We start from the raw sequence: 27,796 nt of genomic DNA on the forward strand, positions 1-27,796 counted from the left end.
GCAGTGACCCAAGGTTTTATTCCCAGAGGGGATCATGGGCTCTCCTCTGTTTTTCTGTTCTGGCAGATCTGCTCACCCAGGCCCTCCTTCCATCCCTCCTGTGCTGGTGTTTAAGTTATAGATTTTACTGTTCCAATAACATTTATCTAAATGTGCTTTGAGGGGAGGGAGGAAGGAGATAAGGAGGGAGGAGGCTGAGGAAAGAATGTGCTTTTGGACTCTGCTAAGCCTCCATCCTATTGCTGGGACTCGTGTGGGGTTTTGGAATTTGTGATCCCAGGGAGGACTCAGGGGAATGGCTGGAAGAGCTGTGGCCAGTCTGAAACACTGGTGGGAGGGAACCCAGGGATTTCTGTGCAGAGCATCCCTCTTCCCCTTTGGTACTGATCTCCTGTGCTCTGCCAGCTTATCTCTTGGCAGGGAGGGCCCTGACTCAGTTTCCAGGCAGGAGTGGAGCTGTGGGAATGCTGAGGGTGCAGAGCTCAGCTTGGCACAGGGAGGGATTTTCTGCTCTGGTGTCTCAGGGTGTTTCTGGGTTTGCCCTGCCCTGGGCACACGGAGCAGGGGTGCCAGGGAAAGGGGCAGAAGGCCCTGGTTCTTCACTGCTGGGACATTCTGTGGGAGGGCTCCAGGGATGGGATGGCAGGAGGAGAGCTCCTCTGGGTCTGTGCTCCAGGTGCAGCTTGGGAGCAGTTTGTGCTGACAGAGAGGCAGGGCAGGAGGGAGTGTGGAGGACAGAGGCCAGATTGCTTCAGCTCCCAGAGGTGAGGGATGTCTGTGGCCACAGGAGGCACCTGACCATTCCCAAGGTGCCAGTTTTGGGCTTGGTGCCTCTCCCAGGGGCTGGAAATGAGGCAGAGCTGGAGGATTCCTGCGCTGCACAAGGGACATCCAGTGTGTGAGTGAGGTTCTGACCTTGAGGAGAGGTGGAAAGCCTCGGGGAGGATCAGGAGAGGAGGAGTGATGGTGTCAGGGCATGGATGAGCTGTAGCCCTGTGATCCAACCCTTTCTGTGCCTTTTGGTTGCCACCAGAGTGGACTCCATGGTCCCATTCCCATTTTACTGTGCTTGAATTTGGTTTTTGGCGTGGTGGTGAAGGTTTGCATGGTGAGAGAGAGCCATGGCAAGTGGAGAAGAGAAGGAAAAGGATGAGCTTTCTTTTTCCTAGGAAGCACAAATGGATGGAGCAGTATTTCTGAACAAACAACTCTCTCCCCCCTGTCTCCTGGAAGCTGCATTATCAGAGCACCATTACTGTCCTCTCTTCTCCTTCCCCCCACCAATGAACAGGAATTAAAAATACAACTAATAAAACCCTTTTACTTTCTCCAGCAGGAGGAAAAAAAAAAAAAAGCAAAGCAGCCTTGAAAATGCTAAAGGACATAAAGGGCATTCATGAAAGGGTTGGATGGTGGTTATTGCAGCAGGGGGAAAAACATTATTTCACTGTGCAGATAAAAGGAAGTGGAAAAGCAGCATATTTATAGCTGGGGAGCCTGGATTCCTTGTTAAGCTGCTATTATCAAATTAATGTCAAAATGCATCAAACAGGCACGAGTGTTCTGGGCCCCTTATGCAAAGTGCTTGCAAATTGGTTACAAATACATTTGTTTACAGGGGACGAGGCAGGAGCGAGCTAATTAGTCATTGTAGCAGGGCTGTTTTGTGTCTTTTTTTTTTCTTTTTTTTTTTTTACATTTTTTTGGCAATTACACAAACAAGCTGTTTTGAAGTATAAATACACGCTGCATTAGAGCCCCTTTAAAGGGGAATCAAATGGGAATGATGGGATGCAGGGGGCTTGGTGTGGAGCATCGTGTGGAGCATGGTTCTCTCCTCCTGGATGCAGCATTTGTGCCACACTGGGCACTCAGCTCTGGGATGGGCAGTGCAAAGGGAACAGCTTCCATCCCTGGGCATCAGGACGTGGGTGGAAAGGGAACAAATGGGTTTTGGGTCTTCTGAGAGGCCTGAACCCCCTTATATGGGGCACAATGCTGTTAATGTTAAATGTTATATTTGTAAATGTTAATGTTAAAGTTTCAGCTGCCCACCTCTATCATGGGAATTCCCTTTGGGGCTGGGGTGTTTTGGGGTGGTTTTGGTGTCAGCAGCAGCTGCCAGCTCAGGGTGTGAAGCTCCTCATGCCCAGCTGGTGGGTGCTGAGATGGTTTTGGATGAGGAGAGCATCCATCCCATGGATGTGTGAAGAAAGGAATCTGGTGCAGCTCTCCCAGGTGAACGTGTCCTCAAGGCTTCTTTAACAAAACCATAGGCTGCACCTCCCAGCCCCATTAATGAGGAAGGGAAACAGGTGAGCTTATCTGATCCTCAGTGTGGGAATGGTTGGGGAATTTGGTTGGGGGGCAAGTGGAAACTTCCTGCTGCCCTGCATCTTAATGCATCCCATCCTGGGAGTCAATCACTGCTCTGCCACTCAGGGAAGCTGCTAATTGAATCTGCTCTGGTGGGAGAGGATAAAGCCAAGAGGCATCTACCACCATTATTTTTAATTTCCTAAGAAAGAGAAAAGAGAGAGGAAGGAACAAGTTGTGCCCCTCTCATCCCTGACATTTCTTGGCAGAAGGTGCAAAAAAACCCCACGGCTGCTTCTCCATTTGGATTTGTTTGTGGTAAATCTGCCCTTCAGGCTGGAATAACCCTTCTGAGCAGGTCCTGCACTCCCAGAGGTGCTGGGAACATTGAGTTTGAGGCCATCATAAAACCCTGCAGTGGGTGGGAGCAGGAGAAAATCTCAGAGGACCAAGAGCAGTGAGAGGGCAGGGCTTCCCCAGCCTCCTGCAGGAGCTCTGGTGTTTGCACCAGCTTTTATTCATTTAAACTCAGGGTAACATTTCCCTGCACCTTGGGCCTGCTTTTCAGTGCTACCTTCAAACTCCAAACCTCTCATTTTGCCTGGTTGGCTTTGGTGGGCTCATTTGCCATGGGGAGGGTGACCCATGGGGACCAGGGGCTGTGATTTTGAGGAATGTTCCCATTTCCAGCATAATCCCACCCCTGCCCCACAGGGTGTGCAGGAGCAGAGCCCAGCTGCTCAGCAAATGCAGGAGCTGCTCATACTCAGGCTGTGCCTTGTGCCCAGGTGTCCAGTCAGGACCTGTCTCTCCTCATTTGCAGCAGGGCTCTGGTGTGACTGTCACCTCCTGTGATTGTTGGTGACCGTGCCACGGGGTCCTGCTCTGGTTTGAGCTGTTGGTGTTTCACAGCTGCTTTTCTTATCCAGGAGTGTCCCAGCATCTCCTGGGAGCAGAGCTGGAATCTCCACCCTCTGTAAGTCCCTCTGGTCACCCTTTCCCTGTGGAGCCCAATGGCTTTGCCTTGGTGGAAAGGGATGATGGGGCACAGATGCTTGATTTCCTTCTCCACTGCTAATTCTCATAATGAGGGTGCAGCTTTTCCTGGAGTTGTGTTGGCAGTGACTTCCAGGCTGCCTGGTGAGCCCTCAGTGTCCAAATGTGCCCAAAGTACCCAAGGACCTTCCCTGGTGTGTCCTGGGATGTGTTCCTCAATATGCTCCTCAATATCCTCAATATCCATGTCCAGAGGGGTGGAAGCACTGCCCTCAGTGCTGCCTCCTGTATTCTCTGGGAAATACAGGACACCTTGGACACCTCAGTCCTCTGGGAATATCCTCTTTTCTGGGGTGTTCCCAGAGGATTGAGCTGTCCAAGGCTTCAGAGGAAACATCACAGTCGTCCTGCCCTCATGCTTGTTGAGCTAGAGGGAAGGGATGAAGGTGTTTCCTCGAGGCTGAGGGACAGGAATGGGGTCCTTGGCATGGAGGGGCTGATCCCTGGGTGTGGGAGTGCTGTGGGTGCAGAGCCCAGCAGGGGTGATGATGATGATGATGATGAGGGTGCAGAGCCCAGCAGGGATGATGATGATGGTGATGGTGAGGGTGCAGAGCCCAGCAGGGATGATGATGGTGAGGGTGCAGAGCCCAGTGGGGATGATGATGATGATGATGATGATGGTGAGGGTGATGATGGTGAGGGTGCAGAGCCCAGCAGGGATGATGATGATGATGATGATGATGATGATGATGATGATGGTGAGGGTGCAGAGCCCAGCAGGGATGATGATGATGATGGTGAGGGTGCAGAGCCCAGCAGGGATGATGATGGTGAGGGTGCAGAGCCCAGCGGGGATGATGATGATGATGATGGTGAGGGTGCAGAGCCCAGCAGGGATGATGATGATGATGATGATGATGATGAGGGTGCAGAGCCCAGCAGGGATGATGATGATGATGATGATGATGATGATGAGGATGATGAGGATGATGAGGGTGCAGAGCCCAGCGGGGATGATGATGATGATGGTGAGGGTGCCTGATAAGGCTGCTGCTTCGGGGTAACCCAGCATCCTCTTCCTCTCCTGGGACCCCACGTGGGCAGCGCGAGGGCTGAGCTGGGCTGCAGGGATGTGGCCTCCCCTGATAAGAGGCTCTGGTTCCTGCTGCTGCAGATTTACAGCCTGGGAGCGGGCAGTGGGTGCTGGGCCTGGGCTGGGGTGATTTATCACTGCTTCCCTCTGTGGCCAGGGGAGTTTCAGTGCCTGACTCAGCCAGGGGGAGGCAGAGGCTCAGCTGACACAGGTAGGAGCAGGTCTCTGTCATCTGTGTCCTGGAGAACGTCCCCATCCCAGCATGGGGACTGTCAGGCTGTGTCCCATGGCAGCAGGGATGCCTCCAGCCTTTCAGTCCCCAGTGCCACATGGAGCCCACCCAGCTCACACCCAGCAGCCCCATGGAGCAATGCCTGCCCTGTTGTTTTCCATGTGTCCCTGTGACACAGACAGTGCCAGCAGGGCTGAGCGGGGAGGATGATGAGGAAGGAAAGGTCAGATGCCATCACTGCATCCCTCCCATGTCCCAGTCCTGCCTGGGTGAGCTTCCCAGCTCCTCTGGTTTGTTTTAGAGGCAGCATGGGGGCCCCAGGTCCCTGCAAACCCTCCACGCTCTGGCTTTTATTGGCATGTGGAAATGGTTTTGTCTGGTTTCAGATCTGGCTGATCACTGGCTTTGCTGCTGCCCTCCCCCCGACAGCCACGGGGACCCGACCGCACTCATCTTCCTCCCTCTTTCTTCTTCCTCCCCACATTGTTCTCTGAAACCCCAGCTGCTGCTTCCCCCCCTCCCTTTCCAATCCTCTCACATCAGCTGGGATGGATCTATCTGTGTTTTGTATAAAATCTCTTTATTGTTGTCTGTGCTTCTCCCCCTCCTTGGGGCCCTGCAGGGGCTCTGGGCACCCTCATTGTCACCCCAGGCTGGCAGTGGCACAGCCCTGGCAGGGCTGAGGGCATCAGCATCTCCTGAGTCCTCATTTTGCTTCTCTGACAGAGAAACTTGGCAGATCTGGGGCTGGAGCCACCACATTCCTCCCTTACTTCTCACTGGTGGAGCACCAACATGGGGGGTTCCTGATGGGGTGGGATGGGGCAGGGCAGGACAGGTCTCCTCGTGTCCCTGGGCTGTTCTCTGACCCACACGGGCTCAGGGCATTCATTTTATGGTGTATTTATGTGCCAGTGCCTGGCTGCAGCTCCCAGCAGCCCAGCCCAGCAGATCCCAGGGGATCTGATCTCCTCTGGCATCAGCAGAGCCTCCACCCTCCTTGTGGGGACCCCAGCCCTGGGAAGGGGCTGAGCTGGGCTGTCCCTGGCTCTGTGGTGGGGTGGGTGCTGAGGTTCCTTGTGTGGCTCCTTGTCCCCAACCCTGGGAAAAGGGGGTACAGCCAAAGCAGTGCACAGAGACCAAGCAAGGGCTGGAGAGCCATTGGCGCCTGAAGGGAGGCTGGGTGTGAGCTGTCAGCAGTCCCCAGTGTCCCCATCACCGTTCCTGGCTCCCTCCCCTGTGCTCAATGGCTTTTCCACCTGCACTCTCCCCACCCAGCATGATGGAGGCCCCTGGGCAGCCTTGGAAGGGAGCAGAAACTCCCCTGAGCCCTGGGGCTGTTCCCTGGTCCCCAACCCCTGCCAGGGACACTGGCTGTCCCCTGCCAGTCTGCAGCCTGTGATCAACCACTCCCTCCTCAAATCTGGGTGAAATACCACGGGTTAACTCACCAGGAGTGCACGGGCTGTCCCAGTGGATGGGATGGAAGTGGCTGCATGCTGAGGATCATCCTGGGATGCTCCTGGGGACCAGGTGAGGGTGAGGAGCAGCTGGAGGAAGGTGAGACACCCACGAGCGAGTCCCTTCCAGCCAGTGGGGGAAATGTGTGCTCTCCCTCCTGCTTTGGGTGGGCTCTGCAGCCTGGGCAGCAGCTGGGGGGTCTGGGTGCTCCTCCTTCCCCTCCGAGCCAGCATCTCCCCAGGTTATCACCTCCCTCCTCTCTCTGCTTAAGGATAATTTTAAATGCATGGCTGGCAATTCAAGGGAAGGCAGAGGAGCAGTTGGTGCTGCTGAGGAGCTCGGCCCAGACAGAGGAGACGTGTTCCTTTTGTGGAATCAAACACCCGTCAGGGAGCACTCATGCAAATTTATTTCGCTTTTTCTTCTCTGTTACCTGTTCCATTGATCTGCAGCCTGCAGCAGTTGGCTCGTGGAGAGGCAGGTTTGTTAATTCAGGAGCCTTGCAAAGCCTCACTGGGTGAGGAGGGGACTTGGCCACAGCTCCCGGCTCTGGGGACACTTTGTGCTGTGTGTGGGGATTGTGGCAACGGGACACATCCCTGCAAAGCAGAGGGGAAAGGGGTTTGCTGTGTCCTGGGCACTGTGCAGACCTGGCAAGGCAGGAGAGTGGTGCCAGCTGTGCCAGAGCTGCCTCAGGAAGGGACAAGGACACTTGGTCACACTGCTGGGACAGTCACCACCAGCCCTGAGGAGCGAATGTGAGTTAAACCCTTAAAATCACAAGGTGGGCTTTAAAATATCCAGCTGTGAGATTGTATTTGGTTTTGTCACTATTATTAGACTCTTCAGTGCATCTGGATGTCGTCAGGAGTGTCACAGGTTCAGGTTCCTGCGGTGTGTTCATGTTGAGGGGAGGTGCCTCCATCCTGATTGCTGTGCCTGTGCCAAGGTGCCAGCCTGCCCTGACTCTGCAGAGCATCCCAGGGCCTTTGGGCTGGAAGGGACCTCAAAGCTCATCTCTGTCACACGCCCAGGTTGCTCCAAGCCCTGTCCAGCCAGCCTTGAGCCCTCTCCTGCAGCAGTTCCCTCTCCTGGGGATGCAGAGCAGATGGAGCTGCCTGGGGCTCCCACTGCTGCAGGGACCCTCTGGCCAAAATCCCCTTGGAGCAGGGGCAGCTCCGGTGTCTGCAGGCTGAGAACCCTCTCCGAGACATTCCCTGTGTCCCTGCAATGCTGCTGCTCTCATTTCCTGCTGGGAGCGTTGCTTTGTCCTTCAAGAAAATTACTTTTTTTTTTTTTTTGCTTGAATTGACTGTTTTGGTATTTTTTTCCCTGCAAAGCCCATCTCTGTGTGTCTTCACTGCAGGCAGTGGGGCCAAGCCCTTGGCTGCTGACCCCAGATGAGCTCAGACACCTGTGGTGTCCCCACCACATGCAGGAGCCTGCAGCTGGGACAAGCGGGAGATTCCTCATTAGAGCAATTTGGGAGATGCTCATCCGCACAGAAACCTGAATTTATTCTGCTGGATCTGCCTCTCCTGCATCTCCTCTTCCCTGAGCAGAGGAATTGCCTGGCAGGGAGCAGAAAGCACAGGGATGTCCAGGGGCTCCTGGCTGGGCAGGGAATGGATGGAAACCCAACCCTGACCCCGCAGATGGGAAACAATCCCAGGCACCCCCTCCTGCTGACGAGGATTTCTCTGTCATTTCAGGTATTGCCTCCTCTCCCCGGGCCTTTCCCCAGCCCAGCAATGCCTCGTCTGAATAATTCACCCAAAAATCCAGAATGGCGAATAAATTCGGGATAATTGCCGAGGGCTCGCAGGCAATCCACAGCCCGAGCAGGGCTCAGCTCCTGCTGAATTATTTATCTGCCAGGAATGGTTTGCCTGGCCCTGCTAGGGAGGAAAATCTCCTTCCCAGCCTTTGCCTGACGAATGGCCTGGCTGGGGGCGACTCTGGGTGCTGACTCAGCCCTTTGCCAGCCCCTGCTGGGTGCCTGGGTGATTCCTGAAGCTTTGGAGTGATTCCTGAAGCTTTGGGGTGATTCCTGAAGTTTTGGGTGATTCCCGAAGCTTTGGGGGATTCCCGAAGCTTTGGGTGCTTCCTGAAACTTTGGGGTGATTCCTGAAGCTTTGGGTGATTCCTGAAGCTTTGGGTGATTCCCGAAGTTTTGGGTGATTCCTGAAGCTTTGGGGGATTCCTGAAGCTTTGGGGTGATTCCTGAAGTTTTGGGGGATTCCTGAAGTTTTGGGTCATTCCTAAAGCTCTGGGTGATTCCCGAAGCTTTGGGTGATTCCTGAAGCTTTGGGGTGATTCCTGAAGTTTTGTGTGCTTCCTGAAGTTTTGTGTGCTTCCTGAAGCTTTGGGGGATTCCTAAAGCTTTGGGTGATTCCTCAAGTTTTGGGGGATTCCTGAAGTTTTGGGGGATTCCCGAAGTTTTGGGTGATTCCTGAAGCTTTAGGGTGATTCCTGAAGTTTTGGGTGATTCCTGAAGCTTTGGGTGATTCCTGAAGCTTTGGGGTGATTCCTGAAGTTTTGGGTGATTCCTGAAGCTTTGGGGTGATTCCTGAAGCTTTGGGGTGATTCCTGAAGCTTTGGGTGATTCCTGAAGCTTTGGTTGATTCCTAAAGTTTTGGGGGAGTCCTTCAGGGTGGGTGTGAGGGTCTTACTCCCAAACCATCCTGTGCCTGCAGAATTCCATCTCTCTGTGCCCATCAGGCTCTGCCTCCCCCTCTTGTGGGATGGAGAATTTTTGCTTTGGGGAGATGGAAAAGGCTCCTTGCTGCTCTTCCAACCTGCAAGAGCTGCTGATGCAGGGATGCAGGATTTAATGTCACCTCTCTGTGAAATGATCCCTGGTGGTGTCCTTCACCCCTCTCCATCCATAAGGATGTTCCTCATCCCAAACTGCTGTAAACAAACACCTCTGGGCTGAGCCAGGGGCTTGGAGCTCCCTCCTGCCCATGGATGAGGGGTGATGCCCTCTGTGGGATCCCACTGCCCACTCCTCCCCCTGGGAAACACAGAGAAATGACCCTGGCCTCATCAATCTCCATTTGCATCCAAAGAAGAAAGAAAAAAAAAACAAAAAAAAAAAAACAGATTTAGGAGCAAGATCAATATTGAAAGAGCCTGGGGTTTATTTTTGCTTTTCCCTGTGCTCCTCTGGGGGTGGGAACCTCCAGGCAGGTACAGGGAGTAAATCCTCCTGGCTACCTGGGTGTAAATCAGGAGGGAGCTGATGGATTTACGGCATCCAGCCTGATTTACACTCCCGTGTCTGCTCCCTGCAGGTGAGTGCTGGAAGAAGGGGATGGAGCCACCACCACCTCCTGCTGCAGCCAGGCTGGGGCTGGGGGTGACTTTTCTGAGCTTTCTCACCCCAAAATTTAGGACATTTTGCTTTGCCTCTTTCTGCTGGAGCTCAGCAAAGGACATCCATGTGCCAAAGCAAAGCGATGCCCTGCTGGGGGGTGGCTTGGTGGGGAAAAAGGCTTTGGGGTGATGCTCTCCCCTTTCCCCCTCCATCCCTGCTCCCCTCACAGCCCAAGGCTCGCTGGTGGCAGGGCTGGTGTATCCATGGGAAAGGAGAACACCTTTTGGAAAATCTTACTCTGAGAGCTTGGGGAGGCCTGGGGGGGGGATGATGGGCGTTCTGTCCCAGCCCTGGGGCTCCCCTCTGAGCCCTCCCATGTCCCTGGCTGTGGCAGGGCTGGATGTGGTGATGGAGGATCTGTCTCCCATAAACTGGGGTGATGGGGGATCTGTCCCAGCCCTGGGGCTCCTCTTTCCATCCCTCCCGTGTCCCTGGCAGGGCTGGATGTGGTGATGGGGATCCTGTCCCCCATACCCTGGGCTGATGGGGATCCTGTCCCCCATACCCTGGGGTGATGGGGGCTCTGTCCCCCATACTCTGGGGTGATGGGGGCTCTGTCCCAGCCCTGGGTCCCCTCTCCACCCCTCCCGTGTCCCCCCGGCCGTGGCAGGGCTGTGGTGGGCTCGGGGGGCTCTCGTTGTCATTCCCCTCATGCCGCAGGAAGGATTTCTGCGAGTGCCATAAACCATCACGTGGGCAGAGCCTGGGTGAGCTCTAATTGCTTCTATTTGCATAACGAGGCGAGGCTCAGCATCCTGCTGATATTTGAAAGGGGAAAATCAAAATCAGCTCTAGATAAACAACTCCCCCCCGCCCTCCTTCCCCAGTCCCTGCCCCCCGCTCCTAATTTGTGCATTTTCTCCCTTAATGCGGCTTTGTCGGGTTTTGGGTCTCCTCAGGACCCCTCCCATTGGGGCTGGGGGTGCTGCCCCCTCCCCTGGCCGAGGCTTTCCCTGGGGGTGACGGTCAGGGATGGGGTGTGGAGGGGCTGAACGGGAGCTGGGGGAGGATCAGGATGGGATTGGGGCTGGAGAAGCGGAGTCAGGGCTGGAGAACCCGGGCTGAACACGGGAGCCGGGGCAGGAGGGGCTGGGGGGCTTCGAGTGGGGGCCCAGCAGATGTCACCAGAGCCCGGTGCCACCTCAGGCCGGTGCCACCTCAGCCTGGCCCTGCCAGCCCCTGGGCACTGCCCGGGATGGGATGGATGGGATGGGATGGGGTGGGATGGGGTAGGACAGGACCTTTCCTCACCTGCCATCCCCCAGCATGGAAGGGCAGGCTCTGTTTGCAGCCCGGGTATTGCTCCCGCTCTGGGGCTGTGGGAATCTGTGGGAAGGTCCAGAAGGACCTGGAAAAAGGAGGTGACGTCCCCTGGTGTGACACCAGCCCTGTCCCCAGGCGCGCTGTCCCTCTCGCAGCCGTTTCCCCGCGCTCGCACAGCCCAGGGCACCGGGAGCATCCCTGCTCCTCCTGTCCCCTCAGGGTCCCTCAGCCAAAGCTGGCTGTCCCCTGGCCCTGGGAGGACCCTGGGCATTGCCAACACTTGCTTGGCCCCCCTGGCTCTGCTGGCTGGGCTTCCAGGGGGTTTTCACACTTCTCTCTGGCAGGGGGTGGTGCCAGGTCACACACACCAGGCACAAATATGTCGTGTCCCCTCCTCGGGGGATGAGGAAAATGGGCTCCTTCCTCCTCCTCTTCCTCCCCAGCACGAGGGCTGCTGTCCTCTGAACCCTCTGCTGCCCTTTGGGGGAGAAGTGCTGACTCCAGATGTTTCCCTAAATGAGAACCTTCTGCGAACAGTGCTGGGTTAGATCAGATTTTAGGCAGAAATTCTTCCCTGGGAGGGTGGGGAGGCCCTGGCACAGATTCCCAGAGAAGCTGTGGCTGCCCCTGGATCCCTGCAAGTGTCCAAGGCCAGGTTGGACAGGGTTTGGAGCAGCCTGGGACAGTGGAAGGTGTCCCTGCCATGGCAGGGATGGAACAAGATGATCTTTGGGGTCTCTTCTTTCTGGAACTCAATGATTTTTGATTTTTTGGCTCATTCAGGGCCCTGGGGCAGACCTGGCTGCCAGCATTCACTGCTCCCTCTGCTCTCCTGCCTGTGCCCAGCACGGGGCTGGGGCTGCTCCTGCATCCCTGTCCTGGACCATGAAAATTCCCTTTCCCTTGGTGTGTGAAAACCCCTGGCCATGCCAGTGGGCAGCAATATTTCCCTCAGCCCCTCCCCATCCTCCAGATCCCACAAGAGCTGCCTGGGGCAGGATGGAGAAAAGGAGAAGGACCCTCGGAGGTGGAAAGAAATCTCTGCTGCAGCTCTGAAAGGTGAGGGGAGAAAAGGAACCAGGGGGGCAGGAGGTGTCTGGTGCTGCACACGGGGGCTCTGTGCACACACCCATTTTCCATCGGGCTGATGAAAGCACCAGGAGCTCTTGAAGCTGAAGCCGAGGAGAGGAACCTGTGGCTGTCCCAGGGGGAATGAGCTGTTTGCCCAGGAGCAGCAGGGATGCTGTGCCAGGAGGGGCTGGGTTCCAGCATCCCAGCTTTGCTGTGAGCAGGGATGGAGAGGGGCTGGGTTCCAGCATCCCCACACGGGATGCAGAGGGTTCCCCTCCTTGCTGGGTCTCTCTGGCTGCGCTGGGGCTGGTCCTGGCCCTGCTGGGTCTCCCCAGGGCTCAGTGGAGCACACCCAGCCCAAACTCCAGCTGGGCATCCGTGCCTTTGAGCTGGTTCCCCATCCCAGCCAAAGGTTCCCTGCCCCAGCAGCAGGAGGATTTCTCCTGCTCCCATCTCCCAGCGCCACCACAGCCCTGCCTGGGGTCTCTCCTGCACCTCCAAATTTCCAAAGGCTTCCTGGGCTCTCTGCTCCCCCCCTCCAAGCTGCGCTGGGGATTTGTATTTCATTCTTATTTATCTCTCTGTAGGTTTGTCCCTGTCATTGCTGCTGTTCCTGCCTTTCCAGCAGGTTTGCTCTGCAGAGAGCTGCAGGTTGGCTATGAAATATGACAAAGCGTTCATTTAAATGCACACCATGATGTCGGGGAGTCCATTAGGGGAATTAATTTGAATGGTTGGCGTTTAATAAACAGCCCTGTCCCTCCTCTCTGCACACAGCCCCCAGCTCAGCCCTGCTGGCAGCTTGGAAGGGTTAAAAAACCCCCACATGTGGAATTTGGAGGGAGAGGGGAGCAGGGATCGGGGTCTGGAGTAGGGAGTGGGGAGAGAGGGGGGGAATGATAACGGAGATGTGGTGCTGTAAGAGGAATTGCAGTTTGTTTTGTTCCCAGCGAAAAATAAAGCACATGTGGAAGGGGTTTGGGCTCGCAGGGTGTTTGGGGCATGCAGAGAACGGGGAGGGGGCACAGGGGGACAGGGCTGGAGGGTCCCAGGCTGGCCCTGAGCAGGGCTGGGGGAGGAGAGGGGGCTCCAAGGACGCTGCTCCCCATATGGTGTGTATTACAAGCTCCTTTCGAGTTGTAAAGATTAATTTAAAGCCTTTCTCACCTCCCCCCCATCCCTCTTCCATTGACAAATGAACATCTGGGCTGAATGCTGCCCAGATCCTAATCAAAGCATTTTTCCAGGGCCGTTGTCTGCCTTTATGGCTATCTGCTCCTCGGATGCTCTGCAGCTCCAATGCACTTGGCAATCCAGCCTGTAAATACCCCTCTCCAGGATTTATGATGGGGGATAATGTGTTTTTGTTTTTTTTTTTTTTTTTTTCTCTTTGCCTCTGGATCCGTTTGTTTGGTTTAGTTAAACGACGTTTCCTTGTCTCTGCATAAGTGAGAGCACAAAGGGAATTTTCTGCCCTGCCCTCTTTGCAGGGAGTTATTAGCAGTGAGCAAACCTGGCTTTTTGATGGGGCTGATGGGCACACTGGGGTGGGGGTGAGGGGGGCAAATCCAGCCCTGAATCCCTGATGGGCACCACTGGTCAAACCAAACCATCTATTTTTCCTACAGAAAATTGTTTGTGAGGTTTTTTGAGAAAGCAGCTTTCCACCAAAGCAGATCTGAGCCCTTTCCACAATATTCAAGGGTTTCTTCATCAGGGAGAAGCAGCACAAGACAGCCCAGTATGGAAAAGCTGTTTGCTCCCCAAAATGAGGCAGAGAAGCCAAATGAGATGCTTGAAAACCAGGGAGTGCTGGGGCAGGGATCCCATTCCCACCAGACTTGATTTTCCCCCTGCAAGCTCCAGTTTGGGAGTTAAAAGATCAATTTATAAAACCTAGCTAAGATATTGAATAACGTTCGCTGTGCCCCACGTGCTGTAGGACAGGATGATGCTTGAGCCAGGGAAAAAAGGCAGGAAAATCCTTTTAGGGCAAATATAGGGACTGGAGGGGATGTGGCATGGAGTCCCTGTGTTGGTGCCTGTCCCTGAATGAGGAGAGAGCTGGGAAACACAGAGCTGATGGGTTTGGGGCATGTCCTGAGTGTATTTATTCCTGCAGAAATCCTCTCCCCTTCCCTCTGGGCATCCAGGGCTTGTTGTGTTCAATCCATTTAAACCACCACGGAGAGGCTGTGTTTGCACAGAAAGTGTGCGGGGTAATGGCACCAGCAATTAAAAACCTTCTCCTAAATGAGATAAAAAAAATCACCGGGGTGGAAAATGCTTGGCTGCTCCTCCTGCAGGAAAAGGTGCAGCCTGGATTTTGGTGATGCAGGGTTGGGTACCATCCCACCAGCAGGACCCTCCCCACCCCGGGGTGTCATTGGGAAGCTGAGGGACATCACTGGGCTCGTTTTTCCCAAGAAACTCTGAGTTTCCCACAAATACACAAATACAACGAGCCAGGATGAAGCAGGCAAATCCCTGCCAATGGATCTGGGATGGTGAAGAGGCAGAGCTGGGCTCCTGCAGGGTGTGGGGCTGAAATGACCCTGGGTGAGGACAGCCTGGATGAGGTAGGGCAGCACCTCCTGAGCACCCAGAGGAGAGTCTGGGGAGAATTTTCATTTCTCTGCATTTTGCTGTTGATTTTTAGAGCACTCAGCACCTCCTTCCTCCCGATTCCCCCCAAATTCGCAGTAAGGCAGTGAAGCCTGGCGTCACTCCATGGGGAGAGAGCAGCCCCGGGGCTGAGGGGAGGGGGATTTATGGATTTATGGAATTTCACAGCGGCACAATCCATCCCTGGGGTCACCCCAGCGGGGTGGGTGAGGAGGAGGGCTGGGTGCTTTTTGGGAAGGGGGAGGAGAAGGTGTGGAAGGGGCTGGGGAGCCTTCCTCGCCTGCCCAGGGAGGAGGAGGAGGCGATTCCCGATTCCCGGCAGTGTCCGACCCCTCCCCGCTGCCGGGCGGGATTTGCAGCTGAACTCTGCCCAGAAAGTCGCTCCCAGCCTTTTCTCATTTCTTTCTGGATTTAAGGCAGCTTCCAAATTCCTGCGCGGCCAAATCCTGCCTGGGACTGCCAGGAAAGCCGGCCAGCAGCGAGGACGTGCTGCTGGTGTACCCAGAGCACAGCCAGGCTCCCTGTGATCCTACGGGGGATGGGCATGGGATGGGGATGGCATGGGGATGGCATGGCATAGGGATGGCATGGCATGGGGATTGGGATGGGATGGGGATGGCATGGCATGGCATGGGGATTGGGATGGCATGGGATGGGGATGGCATGGGATGGGGATGGCATGGCATGGCATGGCATGGCATGGGATGGGATGGGATGGCATGGGGATTGGGATGGGATGGGGAGGGGATGGGATAGCATGACATGGCATGGGATGCAGCTCCAGCCCTCCCCAGGATGTGACCCCAGGACCCCCTGCCCTGGGTTTTCTGCCTTGCCCTTCCCTGAGGAGTTGGGATGGGCGCTGATATCCAGGGATGGGACAGGAGCCAGAATTTTGCCATGCTGGGCTGGAGGGAGGGGTGAGCAGGCGTTGCTTTCGCCTTGGGATTTTCTGTTTTGGATGCTGTGGATTAGAGGGAATTCACTGCCAGTTGCTCTCTCTGTGGTATCTCTCCCCCAGAAAACACCAAAACACCGCAGATTCCCTAAACTTTGCTGCCCTCCCCGTAACCTCCCACCCAGATGAGGAAGGAAATTCTGGCTTGGTGCACTCCCGATGGGATTTACGATCCCAGGGATTTCCTGCCCTGCCTGTCATCGCTCTCCCCCCTCCCTCCACCATCAAACCACACCCGTTTGCTTCAGGGCGCTCCTTCCACGTTTCTTTCTGTGTTTTTATTTCTGCCCTGGTCCCTCAGGAGGGCACAGCAGCCGAGCAATGCCACAGCCTCAGATCACAGCGAAGGGCACACTTTGGTCTCCATGGGGAATGCCAGTGGATGGGGAAAACCCTGCATCCCTGCATCCCGAGGTGTTTGGGGATTCCCTGGAGCCCACCCTGGGGTAACCCAGGCAGCCCTGGGGAGCTGAGAGCAGGCAGGGAAGGGGCTGCACTCTCAGCATCCTCCCGGCCGTGGTGGGGATGCAGGGCAGGCTCAGCCAAGCCCACCCAAGGGACGCCTGATCTGCTCTTTCCACTGTGACTCATGGAAAATCAGCTTGTTGTGCAGCAGCGCTCGGCACGTCGGGTGATCCTGCCTCCCTGCCTCGCTTGTCTGTAGTTTTTTTTAAAGGATCATTGGTATGAAAACCTCTGGGACCCCAATTTTCCTGCGGAGCTCCTCACCTGAGGCGTTTCCCCTGGGTGTGTGCGGGGCTGGCTGTGCAAGCCACGCTCCATCAGCCTGGGGGACAGCCTGCCCTCCCTCCCTCCCTCCCAGGGCTGAATGTTTTGGGGCTGAATTTTTTGGGGATTAGTATTTCTGAGTGGCTTTTATACAACGGCCTTGGAAGCTTGGAGGGTTTTCCATCAGCTCCTTGCATGTTGGTTTCCACTCTCCTGCCAGCACCGCCGGCTGCACGGGCCCCCCAAATCTGCCCACAAGGCACAACCTGTGCTGATGGGGCTGGGCACTCACCCAGGCTTGTCCTGGGTGTCCCCACTGTCCCCAAGGCCAGGCAGGACACGGAGAAGTGAGGCCTTGCTGTGTGGCTTGGCTTCTTGATGCCTTGTAGGATCCATTGGCGGATTTGGGTTAAAACACCCAGAATGGGAATGATGCTGGTTGCCATCGAGTTCCCAGCACCACTTCCCAAATTCTCACCTTTCACTGCTTTTTCTCCAAGTCCTTCAGAGGGCAGGGATGGAGCACAGACCTTTCCCAGTGGGACCGGCCCATCCCAGACCCGGCTGCAGCAGGAGTCTGGGCCAGCTCTGTACTTAACTGAATTGGCTCTTTTGAAATGATTTTTCTTGGAAATAGGCACTGAGAGGGATGTTGTGTGGTGCTCACTGTGTGTACCACACCTTCACCCTTTCCTCACAGAGCACTGACCGTGCCACTGCTCTCTGCAAAGCACATTAGCAAAATTTTTTTTTTTTTTGGGGGGGGTGCTGGTTTAGTTTGGAATCTGGCATGGAAAATCATTTCCAACCCCCAAATTAGAAACAGAATAATAACACAGAGCCTTGTTTTGGAGGAGATGGCGTGTGTCATCCCACAGCAATGAGAAACTTGTGCTGGAGAGGAGCAAAGAGCTGTGATTTGTTTTTGTAACACTCCCCAAAGGACTGACGTGGCTCTGGGATGCTGCTCCTGCCCCTTGTACCCATGGATGGGAACGGGACAGTTGCTGTGGGCAGGGGCTGTCCTTGCATCATGTGAGGGGCTGTGCCACCCAGTTTTGTTGTTCTTACCCTTGGTTTTGTGGAGAAAAGGGGATTGTGCCGTGTGGTTTTCTGCCTTGCCCTTCCCTGAGGAGTTGGGATGGGAGCTGATGTCCAGGGATGGGACAGGAGCCAGGATTTTGCCATGCTGGGCTGGAGGGAGGGGTGAGCAGGCGTTGCTTTCTCCTTGGGATTTTCTGTTTTGAATGCTGTGCATTAGAGGGAATTCACTGCCAGTTGCTCTCTCTGTGGTATCTCTCCCCCAGAAAACACCAAGTCCTATGAAAACTCAGTTGGACTCAGGAGAAGAAGCCATGCTGAGGAGGGAGCTGGTCCTGTCTGAGATGGGCTCACTGGCCACCCCTGAATTGCCAGAAAACCCTTAAAAATAACTCATTTTTAAAAAATTATGAGGGATTTCCTCATGTGTGGGAGCAGTGGCTGCTCAGCCAATTTAAATGCTGAATTCCTGTGCAGAGGAGCCTCCACTCCACTCCAGTTCTCACCCTGTGGATTGTAACAAACTCTACACCCCAAACGTGTGCCCAAGCTGGGGTGCCCCCTCTGCCTTTGGGATGTCCTCAGGACAGGTCCTGGGGGGAGAGGTCTGCATGGAGCCAGTCCCTGGGATTTAATAGGACACTTGTTGTATGTTAAATATCAAGGGCTGATAGGAAACACGTGTCCTGAGATTAACAGCCGTGTAAAAGACAGAGCCATGAGCTAAACCTCCAAACAGAGCGTTTCAAATAACCCTGCACGGCTGAAATCTGCACTATTGGGGCAGCCAGGAGTGGGATGGGGAAGGTAAAATGTGAATTGCAGCTCCAAAATCCTTGGGATGTGCTTGGGGCTGGGTTTTCTCCCAGCAAGGTGATGCCCAGGGATGCTGGATCACACAAAGGTGACGTCAGCTCCTTCTTCCCCCATTTCCACCTCTCCCCCTTCTTCTAATGTTTTTTTTTTTCTACCTTTTTTTTTTTTTTTTTTTAATTTCCCAGGCCCCAGTTTCTCCCCTGTCTAGGCAAACGCTTTGGCTAATTAGCAAAACGTGTCAAAGAAAATGATTAATGTCCCGGGAGGAGGCTGAGCTGCCTTTGTGCCGGCATTGCCTGACTTCTGCTCTTAAAGGTTTTATTAAAAGATAAGGGAGCTCCTGACGGGTGAGCAGAGCTTGTGCTTCCCTGGGCGTGCAGGGGTCGGGTTGTGGGGGACGTGGGGCAGGTCGGGGTCACCCTCGGAGGGAGAGCAGAGGGGCTCGTGTTTCGCTGCCTCCGTGCGCCACCGTCACCGCCGTGTCTGCCCTTGGCAGGGGAAAACACTTTGAAAAAATGCCTGAATGCCTCCTTTATTCTTCCAGGGGCAGGTAACTCAATCCCCTCGGCTGGGCTCTGTGAATGTTGCTGTGTTGCGGGGCTCTGCCTGGCTGGGAGTGATGCTCTGGGGGGTCTTGGGGAGGGGATGCCCAGGATGGGATGTTGGGCATCGGGCACAGCCAGGCTCCTGCCAGGACAGAGGTGGCAGCAGGGACAGAGGTGCTTGGGCACTGTTTGGTGGTCCCTGTGGTCAGGCTGGAGCCCAGAGGGACATCCCTGACACTTTGCTGAGGGCTGAGCCCCCATCCCAGCTCCCTGCAGGGATCCCCGGCCCAGGGGGGCAGCAGAGGCACAGGAGGGGATCTGAGGGCAGGGTTCCTCTGGGCTCCTGCCAGGACCACCAGACACAGCATCCAGCTCTCCTCATCTCTCATGGCTTTGGACGTGTTTTCAGCAACACCCAAAATATTCTTCCTGCAACCCAAAACCCCTCCAACCCCCCCAAAACCAGCAGCCCTTACAGGGGAGCCTTGCTAAAGGCAAAACTTCCCGGCAGCTCTGCTGTGGGATCACATAAACCAGAGCTGGCAGTGCCACAGCATCCCTGTGCCATGCCAACATCCCATCTGGGACATCCCTGGGAGCAGGGAGAGGGTGAGAGGGGTGGGACACCCACCCCAGCAGCAGCACTCTGGCTGTTTTATCCAAGCAGGAGCGATCCCCAAACCCGGCAGACGCTGATGTCTGAGCCCCTGGATGCACATCAGGGGCTTTGGGAGGGGGCACAGCTGGCAGGAGCCTCGGGAGGGGCGGCAGGAGCTGCTCTGTGAGGTTTTCCTGCAGCAAACAGACCTCTGGGCTTAATAAGCTATTTGTAAAACTGGCTGTGGATAAACAAGAGGCCGTGTGTCAGGGCTGCGCCGCGCGGGGTGGGACCTCAGCACAGAAATATTTTCAAGATAAACAGAGGAAAATGAGTCCTGGAGGAGGCTGGAGCCACTGGCAGCAGCACGCTGCTCCTCTCCAAGATTATTTTGGGGCAGGAACTCGGCTTTCTGCACACTGCAGCTTTTTTTAATCCTCCCTCTGAAGGGAACCTCGCGTGCTGCTGATTGAGAAATGAACCTGAGGAGCAGCAGGCACTGCAGGCAGCAGTGAGGAGATGTGCAGGGCAGCTCTGGGCTGAGGGCGAGGAGCTGGGATGCACAGCTGCTGCTGCAGATGCCCCTGGTCAGAGCTGCCTTCCCGGAGAACCCTTGGGCTCAGGTAACAACATTGGGTTGGGGGTGTTCAGCTCAGAGAGGAGGAGGCTCCAGGGGGATTTTAGAGCCCCTTCCAGTGCCTAAAGGGGCTCCAAGAGAGCTGGAGAGGGACTTTGGATAAGGGCATGGAGTGACAGGACAAAGGGGAATGGCTTCCCTCTGACAGAGGGCAGAGCTAGATTGAATATATTGAATATAAGGAAGAAATCCCTTATATCCAATATAAGGAAGAAATTCCTCCCTGAGAGGGTGGGGAGGCCCTGGCACAGGGTACACAGAGGCGCTGTGGGTGCCCCATCCCTGGAAGTGTCCAAGGCCAGGCTGGATGGAGCTTGGAGCAGCCTGGGATAGGGGAAGGTGTTCCTGCCCATGGCAGGAGGTGGAAAAAGATGATGGTGAGGATTCCCTTCAGCCCAAACCATCCTGGGATTCTGTGACTCCAGTGTGAGCAGCAGAGCTGCTCTGCCTGGCTGCTGCTGCCTCCTGCCCTCCATCAGCTCCTCTGTTTGCCAGCAAAGGTAAAAGCAACTCCATAGTGCCCCAGGGCAGGATCTGGGCACTGCTTTGCCCTCTGCCAGGCTGGGAATCGGGCTGGGCTCCATCCTTCCATCCCCTCTTCATCCTCCTCATCCCCTTCATCCCACCATCCCTGGGGTTTGGCGCTGGTTTCCTTCTCTGTTCTGTTCTGGTTTTTAAACTCCACAAGCCTGGACTGACACCCAGCCTGGGGCAAAGCCGGGCTTGGGGCACCAAGGCTGGGACCAGCACAGCCTGAGCAGCCGAGATCTCCCAGCGCATCTCTCCTTCTCCTCCCCACCCCCAGCAAATTTAATTAAAAGTCATTCAGATTCCTTTGAAAGAAAATGTCATCCGTCGACACAATTACACTTTAACTAACCAAAGCTGTTACAGTTCCTATATATATTGGAATCAGGCTGTCGTTATTAGTTCTAAGTAAGTAATTTATTCCCATTATTGTGTTCAAATTACAGGATATTACCCCCTGGGGAAATAATCCTGTTATTTGAAATGTAAAAAAGAATTCACATGGACAACAATGGATTCCTAACTGAACCCAACAACAGCCCCCAATCCCAGTGCGGCATCACTTGCCTCAGATAGGGAAAATATTAAGTTTCTTTTTAAAAAGGTTCTTGTCTCGTCTCTTTCTCTTCTCCTGCCCCAGGTAAGAGAAATTCTCCTCTTCTTCAAGTGCATCAATTTATTGAGGGAATCCTGGATGTGAAGGAATTTGGCAGGGAGCATGGGGAAGGCAGAGATATATATATATATATATAAAATTTGAAAATATATATTTATTTAAAAATATATTTATTTATCTCCCCTTAATTTAGTGGTGTGAAGGGAGCCCTGGGAGGGTGGGATGTGAATGCCCAGCACAGCCCAGTGGGTTTCTGCTGGAGCTGGGAATCTTTGCCTCCCTTTGGCAAAGAGCTGCCGAGGTTCTTTGCAAACACTGTTCCCCAGATCGAGATCTTCACTGAAGGCAAATAACAGCTCCTCTCTGCAACACCCAAACATAAGCAACTAATTTGGGCCACCGAAAGGAAAAAGGGGGAGGAAAAAAAAAAAAAAAAAAAAAAAGAAAAGAAAGAGAAAGAGGAGGAAGAGGGAGGGGAGGGAAGAAAATCAGATACACTTGTAACCTGATTACAACAGCCAGCTATGTGTGCAAAATCACAATGCAGCTCTATAATTAAATCTCTCTTTCCCCCTCCTGCCGAGCTCTTTCCTCTAACAGGCGCGGTACAAAAACAGTCGTTAGGACATCAAATTCCAGCTCCGACAAGAGGGGACTTTTTTGTCTATAGCTGCTCGGCTCGTCTTTAAGGAAATAATAATTATGAGCCCAGCGCTGCTGGCTGACGAGCTTTGTGGAGCAGAAAGGGCTCGTCTGGTCCAATCACCCCTTCCCCCACAGAGGGCTGGGAGTGGGAACAGGGATGGGGATAGCCCTGGACACCCTCCGTGTGCTGGATCCGGGGGAGAGGAAATCTTGGCGTCTAACGAGAGTCATAGAGCCCTGCTGAATCCTCCTCCTGTGTTTTAGCACCTGCAGTTTGGTGGCACAGGGCACTCCCGGGTGGGTCTGGGTGTTTGGGAGTGCACAAAGCACCTGCGAGGGGTGTGAGGAGCCAGTGGCTTCAGGGACAGCGGGAGAATTCCTTCCACAGCGTTTTCCCCCTGCCAGATCCGGGCTGCAGGGTGATGTGGGGATGCCATGGCAGGGCTCAGGTCAATGAACCCCCAAAAGCAGCAGGGAAGGGACCCCAGCAATTACCAATTACCAATTACAAACCCAATTACCCCAGTAATTGGTGGATGGGAGCAGGGGAGCAGCGCTGGCAGCCTTTCCCCAGCCCAGCCTGTTGATTTACTCACAGAGAGCTATTCCCATCCCTGTGACACCCAGCACGTGCTTTCGCTGGCAGCTGCGGGCTGGATTCAGCCTCAGGGACCCAGTTCCTCGAGGGCAGGCTCCTGCTTGCTGCCTCGGGGTATTTTTGGGAACAAGTCCTGCATCCCATCTTCTTTCCCACTGCGAGTCGAGGGCAGGTGCGTCGAGCTCCTTGCAACCGGCGCAGCAGGACGGCGAAGGAAAAAAAACCTGGCACCAGGAAACCCTCCAAAAGGCCCCAAAGTGCAAGATAACCACCAGTGGGACAGGATTTATCCACCACAGCTCGTCCGGGCCGCAGGCACGTGCAGGAGGGCATGACCGAGGGCTTTGCAACGCGCGCGACACGGAAACTCAGATGCTGCTCCAATAAAGCTGTGCAGGTTTGGTTTTAATGGCAATTAACAGCTGCTGAAAGGTGAAAGATCTATTCTGCTAACACCCGGCGCTTCTCATGCCTTTCATGAAGGGATTTGAAAATACATTCGTGAGTGTTAATTTTAAGCCACCCTAATGTACCCCGGGGAGGTGGATGGGTTTACCCTGCTTTCAGGCAGGGAAGCTGAAGCAGGCCAGGGCACAGCGTGGGGATGAGCGTTCAGTGCTGGCAGAGGTGGTGAAATCCGTGTCTGGCTCTGGGACAGGGATGGGAGCAAGCCCGGGACCAGTTTTCACCAGCACTTCCCCAGTCTTTTATTTTGTGGGGAAGATTAACTTGGTGCAAAACCAAAGGCACTCACGAGTTTAACCTTCAGCAGGACCCTCACGCTGGGGGGGGCACGTAGGAAATCATCTTTCCCTGGGAGATGCTGCAAATCTGGATTTTCCAGTTCCTGGAGGGCTCTGCTTGTTTAAATTAGAAGCAGATAGGAGAGGTGAATTTTAAGAAGGACAGAGCAAAGGCACACAAGTATGCAGTTAACTTCTAAACTTCTTTCTCTGGCTCTCCCGCTGAGTAAATGCTTTAGGAGCTTCAAACCACAGCTTTTAATATCTCCTTAACATGCCCCGCGATTCCTTCCCCCGTGTCAAAACAGCGAGAGCAGCTGTGAATATTTTCCATTTTAGAATGTTTTGTATGCATACGAAAGTACCTGCAGCTCCAGCGGGCTGGGCTGGGGAGAAATGCTGGAGCCAAGGGTATCTATTTTATATCAAACCTTAAAAATAGCACATGCTCCTGCCTCTGTCTTGCTCGTGTCCTGCATCCAGGAGGGTATTTTTGATTTAACTGACAGATCAAGGGAAAAATCCCCAATTTACTCTGTTGGTGCAGAAGGTCTCGTCATTCTGAGCTCAGCTCACCTGGATGGAGGGTTGTTTTAAACTCCCAAATGCAGAACCTGTAATAGAGGGGTGTTGTATGGGGACTGCAGTTTTGGGGAGGTTTCCCATGCACGTTTCTCCACTAAACCACACTTTTTCCTCTGAAAGGTGTAACTGCCGTTTCCGTGCCTTACAACCAATTTAGCAGCTGATCCGTAGCCAAAAAATGCAGGCAGTAATTACAGCTTTGGGGCTGGTGCTCTTCTCAAAGCTCTCTATGGGTTGTGAATGTCAGCCCTCCTCCCTGCCTATTTTTTCCCCCCTGATCTTGGATGAAAAAAAACTTGTTATTGGGTAAAAGGGGAAAAAAATAAATCCAGCCTGATGTATCCAAGTCTAGCTGTGAAAAAAGCCCAGCACAGGGGCTTGGTGGAGGTCATGGAAAGCAAAGGGCACCCAGCATGGGGCAGGTCCCAGCACTGGGGGTCCCAGCTCGGGATTTGGCGTGGAAGTGAGTGCACAGGTGGCAGGGCAGGAAAACAGGGTGGGATTGTGTGTAAATACCCACCCTCCTGTGCCAGGCAAGGGAAAAAGTCAGTATTTGGATTGTATTTGGACTCGAAACCAGCCTGGCTTGGGACATGTTTGGCTTTACAAACCCCAGAGCTGCGGGATCAGAACTGCTGTGAACTGGGGGGAGGGCACCAAGCCCATCCCTGCGCACCCCCTGGCCCCTCTCCTCGTCCCCTGCTCGGGCTGGGATGGTGAGGATGCTGCAGCCCCCAGGCACTGGCTCCAGCCCCTGGTGGGGGTCATTGCTTGGGCTCCCCCTCCGTGCAAAGCCCGCTGCCGGGCTGAGCACAGGGGTTATAATCAGCCAGGATTTATGGAGAAAACCGAAATCCCGAGCTGTTCTGGTCATTAATCAGAAATTCTTTGCTCAGTTCCCAAACCGTTTCCCTGGGGATCTCCTCACTGGGACCCCCCCACTCCACAGCCCCCTCCCCAGGGGTGGCAGCTCCTTCACCGCAGGCACAGGGGCTGGGGTGGGGAGGGAGCCCAGGCTCTGGAATTATCCAAGCCCCCCCATGAATAAATAAATCGCCATGGATGCATCGGAATAAACCTCAGCAGGCCCCCCCTCGCCTTCAAATCCCACCTCTGTCCCTACAGGGTTTTATTTGGGGGGGATGGGACCTTGCTGTCAGACTCGGTTCTGCATTTAAGATGGGGGGGAAGGAACGAAATCAGGGCAAAGCTTTGCCGACGCGTTGGGATCGTCGCCGTCCGCGTTTTAATGTGATTTATGCCTGGATTTCTAAATCCAGCCACTGACTGCACGCTTTAAATATAGCTCCAAAAACACCCTGAAAACGTGTAGTAAGCACTTTAGGAACAGCGGGCGGAAAGGATGCACAGCACCCCCCCGGCTCAGGATGGGGAACACAGAGGGGGATTAGTGGGGGGAAAAAAGGGGATTTTGTGGGGGGAAAAAAGGGGATTTTGGGGGTCCCAGCAGATGGGGATGGGGGTCCAGCAGGGCCTGTGGGTGCAGAATCGAGAGCTGCGTTGGCAGCGAAGGGGTGGGTGTCTCCCACCCCCCACACATTGGCAGCCCCCCAAAACGGGGGAGATGCGTTGGGAGTGGGGGACATCGGTTTGCTTTGCCTCCCACATGTCCAGAGAGCCTCCCCCAGCCCCAAATTCCGCCCCCCCGTCCTACCTGCATCCCGGGAGGGGGGGCAGCGCCCGGTGTGGGGCTGGGGGCTGCGAGCCCCGCACCGCTCCGCCGCCTCCTGCCCCGGGCACCGGGAATGCCGCGCTCGTCCGGGGACGGGAGAGAAGGCGAGGATGGGGAAAAAAAAAAAAAAAAAGAAGAAAAACAAAACAAACCCAAGCAGGAAGGAACGCCAAAACAAAACAAAATGGAGAATAAATAGGTGGGGGTGGGGGAGGGAAGGGGAAATTAAAAGAAATTGAAGGAAAAAGCGCCAAGGGGAGAGACGGAGGGAGCGGAGCCGGGCGCGCAGGGCGGGAGGGGGGTGCCCCCTCCCCGGGGGGGGCGGGGGGCGGCCCGGGGGCGGCGGCACCGTGGGAACCTGCCGGGAGCCCGGGGCACCGGGATCGGGACGGGGATGGGGACGGGGATGGGAAAGGGAATGGGGATGGGGATGGGAATGGGGGGGCACAACGCGGTGCGGCTGCTCGCGGGACATCCCACCCCCCCCCCTTACCCCGCCCCGATGTTATTTTTAATAAAAATCGGTATTTTTTGCAGAAAGCGCTGTTTGCGGCAAAGCTTTGGCGCGGGGCGAAATGCGGGAGCGGCCGTCGCGCCCCCCAAAATTGCGCGGGGTACTCGCAGCTCCCCCCCCCCATTGCGGTGCTGCAGGGGTGGGGGGATTATTGGGGGAAATAATAGGGAAAAAAACCAAGGGTGGCTGGGATTTCATGTGGAAAACGCTGGGAAAACAGGCGCGCCCGCAGCACCGCGCCGGAGAGGGAAAAATAACAACAACAACAATAATAATAACAATAACAATAATAATTAGAAAAACACGTATGTTGGATCGGAAGGGAGCTTTTTTTTCTTTTTTATTTTTTGTTTTCCGAGGGTGTTTTGCAGCAGCGATGCCCCAGCCAAGAGCGGCTGTACAAGATGGCTCCCGGCCGGGGGAAGGGGAGGAGGAGGAGGAGGAGGAGGAGGAGGAAGGGCTGGAGTTGCAGGGAGGGGGTGCTGTCCCCCCCCGCCCCGCCCGAGCTTGCTTTTTCTATTTTTTATTAGCATTTCCCTGATTTATGACATGCCAACCCCCCGGCCCGGGGACAGCGGCGGGGAGGTCCGGGCGTGAAGGCATTAAACATTTATAAAATATGCTTTTAAAGCCACATAAAAGCGATCAAACCATTAATTTTTTTTTTTTTTTTACCCCTCACCCCCAATTCCCCCGTTTTTTTTTTATTTTGGTTTACTAAAGAAGACTGAGAAAAGAAGCGCCCTCCCCTTGGAGGCTGCGGGGTTTGAGCCCTCGCCTCTGACGCAGTTTTGCTCTTAAATATAAATAAAAACATAAATATATATTATTGTTATTTATTATTATTATTTTCGCGTTAAACCAGGGCCTTGAGCAGCGTGAGAGCTTTTCGACGAACTCGATTTTGCTTGGAATGTTTAAAAATAAGCAGATTTTTGGGGCAGTTTCTCCTCTTTTCTGGCCGATGTCCCGGTGGGCGCCTCGAAACTCCTATCCGGGAGGCTGGTGGGGGGGACGCTTTATTATTATTACTTTTAATTTATACCGGATTAAAGTAGATTCTTTTTCCCTCCTCCCCTTTTTGGTTATAAAAGCCGATTTTTGTTCAATTAAGTAAAGAAGCGGGGAAGGAGGGGAGGTTTTGGCAGCGATGGGGTGTCCCCCCCCCCACTTCTCCCCGAGGAATGCTCTGTGCTGCGCAAAGGGAAAAACACATTAAAAATAGGGGGGGGGGGGAAAGAAAAATAAATTAAAAATAGAAAGGAAAAGAAAAAAGGAAAGAAAAGTAAAAGTTGGTGTGCTGGGGGGGCCGCCCCGCTCACAACCCGGAGGGGGGGAGTGTGTGTGTGTCTCCTCCCCCCAGCGTCCCTTTTCACCCTATTTTTGAATTTTTGGGAAGGCGGGGCCCGCAGGGAGGGCAGGGGACCCTCCCCCGCTCCCCCCCGGCCCTGAATGGCCGCTTTGTCCGCGGCGGGGCCGTGGGAGAGGGCCCGGCGGCACTTCCCCCTCAGGCCTGCCCGGGCGGGATGAAGGATTTCAGGCGCACAGATAATGGAGGGGTCGCGGGGCGCTCCCCCCTCACGGCCCCGCTCGGCGCGGGGCGCCCGCGGCCGCTCCCCGCCAACCGCCCGCCCGCTCCGGGGGCAGCCTGGAAACAGCAGCGGGAGCGCCGGGGGCGGGGCGAGCGGGGGGCCTGGAAACAGCCGCCTGTTTACCCGCCGCTGAGTGACAGCGCGGCCGGCCAATGGGAAGGCGCAGGGAGGCCGCGGGCCCGCCCCCGCCGCGCGGAGAACAATGCGTGTTTCATAGCCCCGCCGCCGCCGTTTTTCCCTCCCCCATTCCCCCGTTTTTTCCCTCCCTCCCTCCCGCCCCGCGCTCGCGCTCGCGCTCCCCTTTTTTTTTTTTTTAATAATTTTTTTTTCCTCCCTAATTTTTTTTTTGTATTCCTCTCTCTCTTTTTTTTTTTTTCTTTTTTTTTTTTTTTTTTTTCCCTCCTCTTCCCTTAAGCGCCGCCGAGCCGCGCGCGCGGGGCCGGCCCGGGAAGGGGGGGGTGTGGAGGCGATGCTGCAGCTCGGCGGGGCCCCGCCGCTCCATGGCGCGGCCGCCACCGC

This window comes from Melospiza melodia, chromosome 18 (assembly GCF_035770615.1).
Source record: "Melospiza melodia melodia isolate bMelMel2 chromosome 18, bMelMel2.pri, whole genome shotgun sequence".
In the NCBI taxonomy this organism is placed as follows: domain Eukaryota; kingdom Metazoa; phylum Chordata; class Aves; order Passeriformes; family Passerellidae; genus Melospiza; species Melospiza melodia.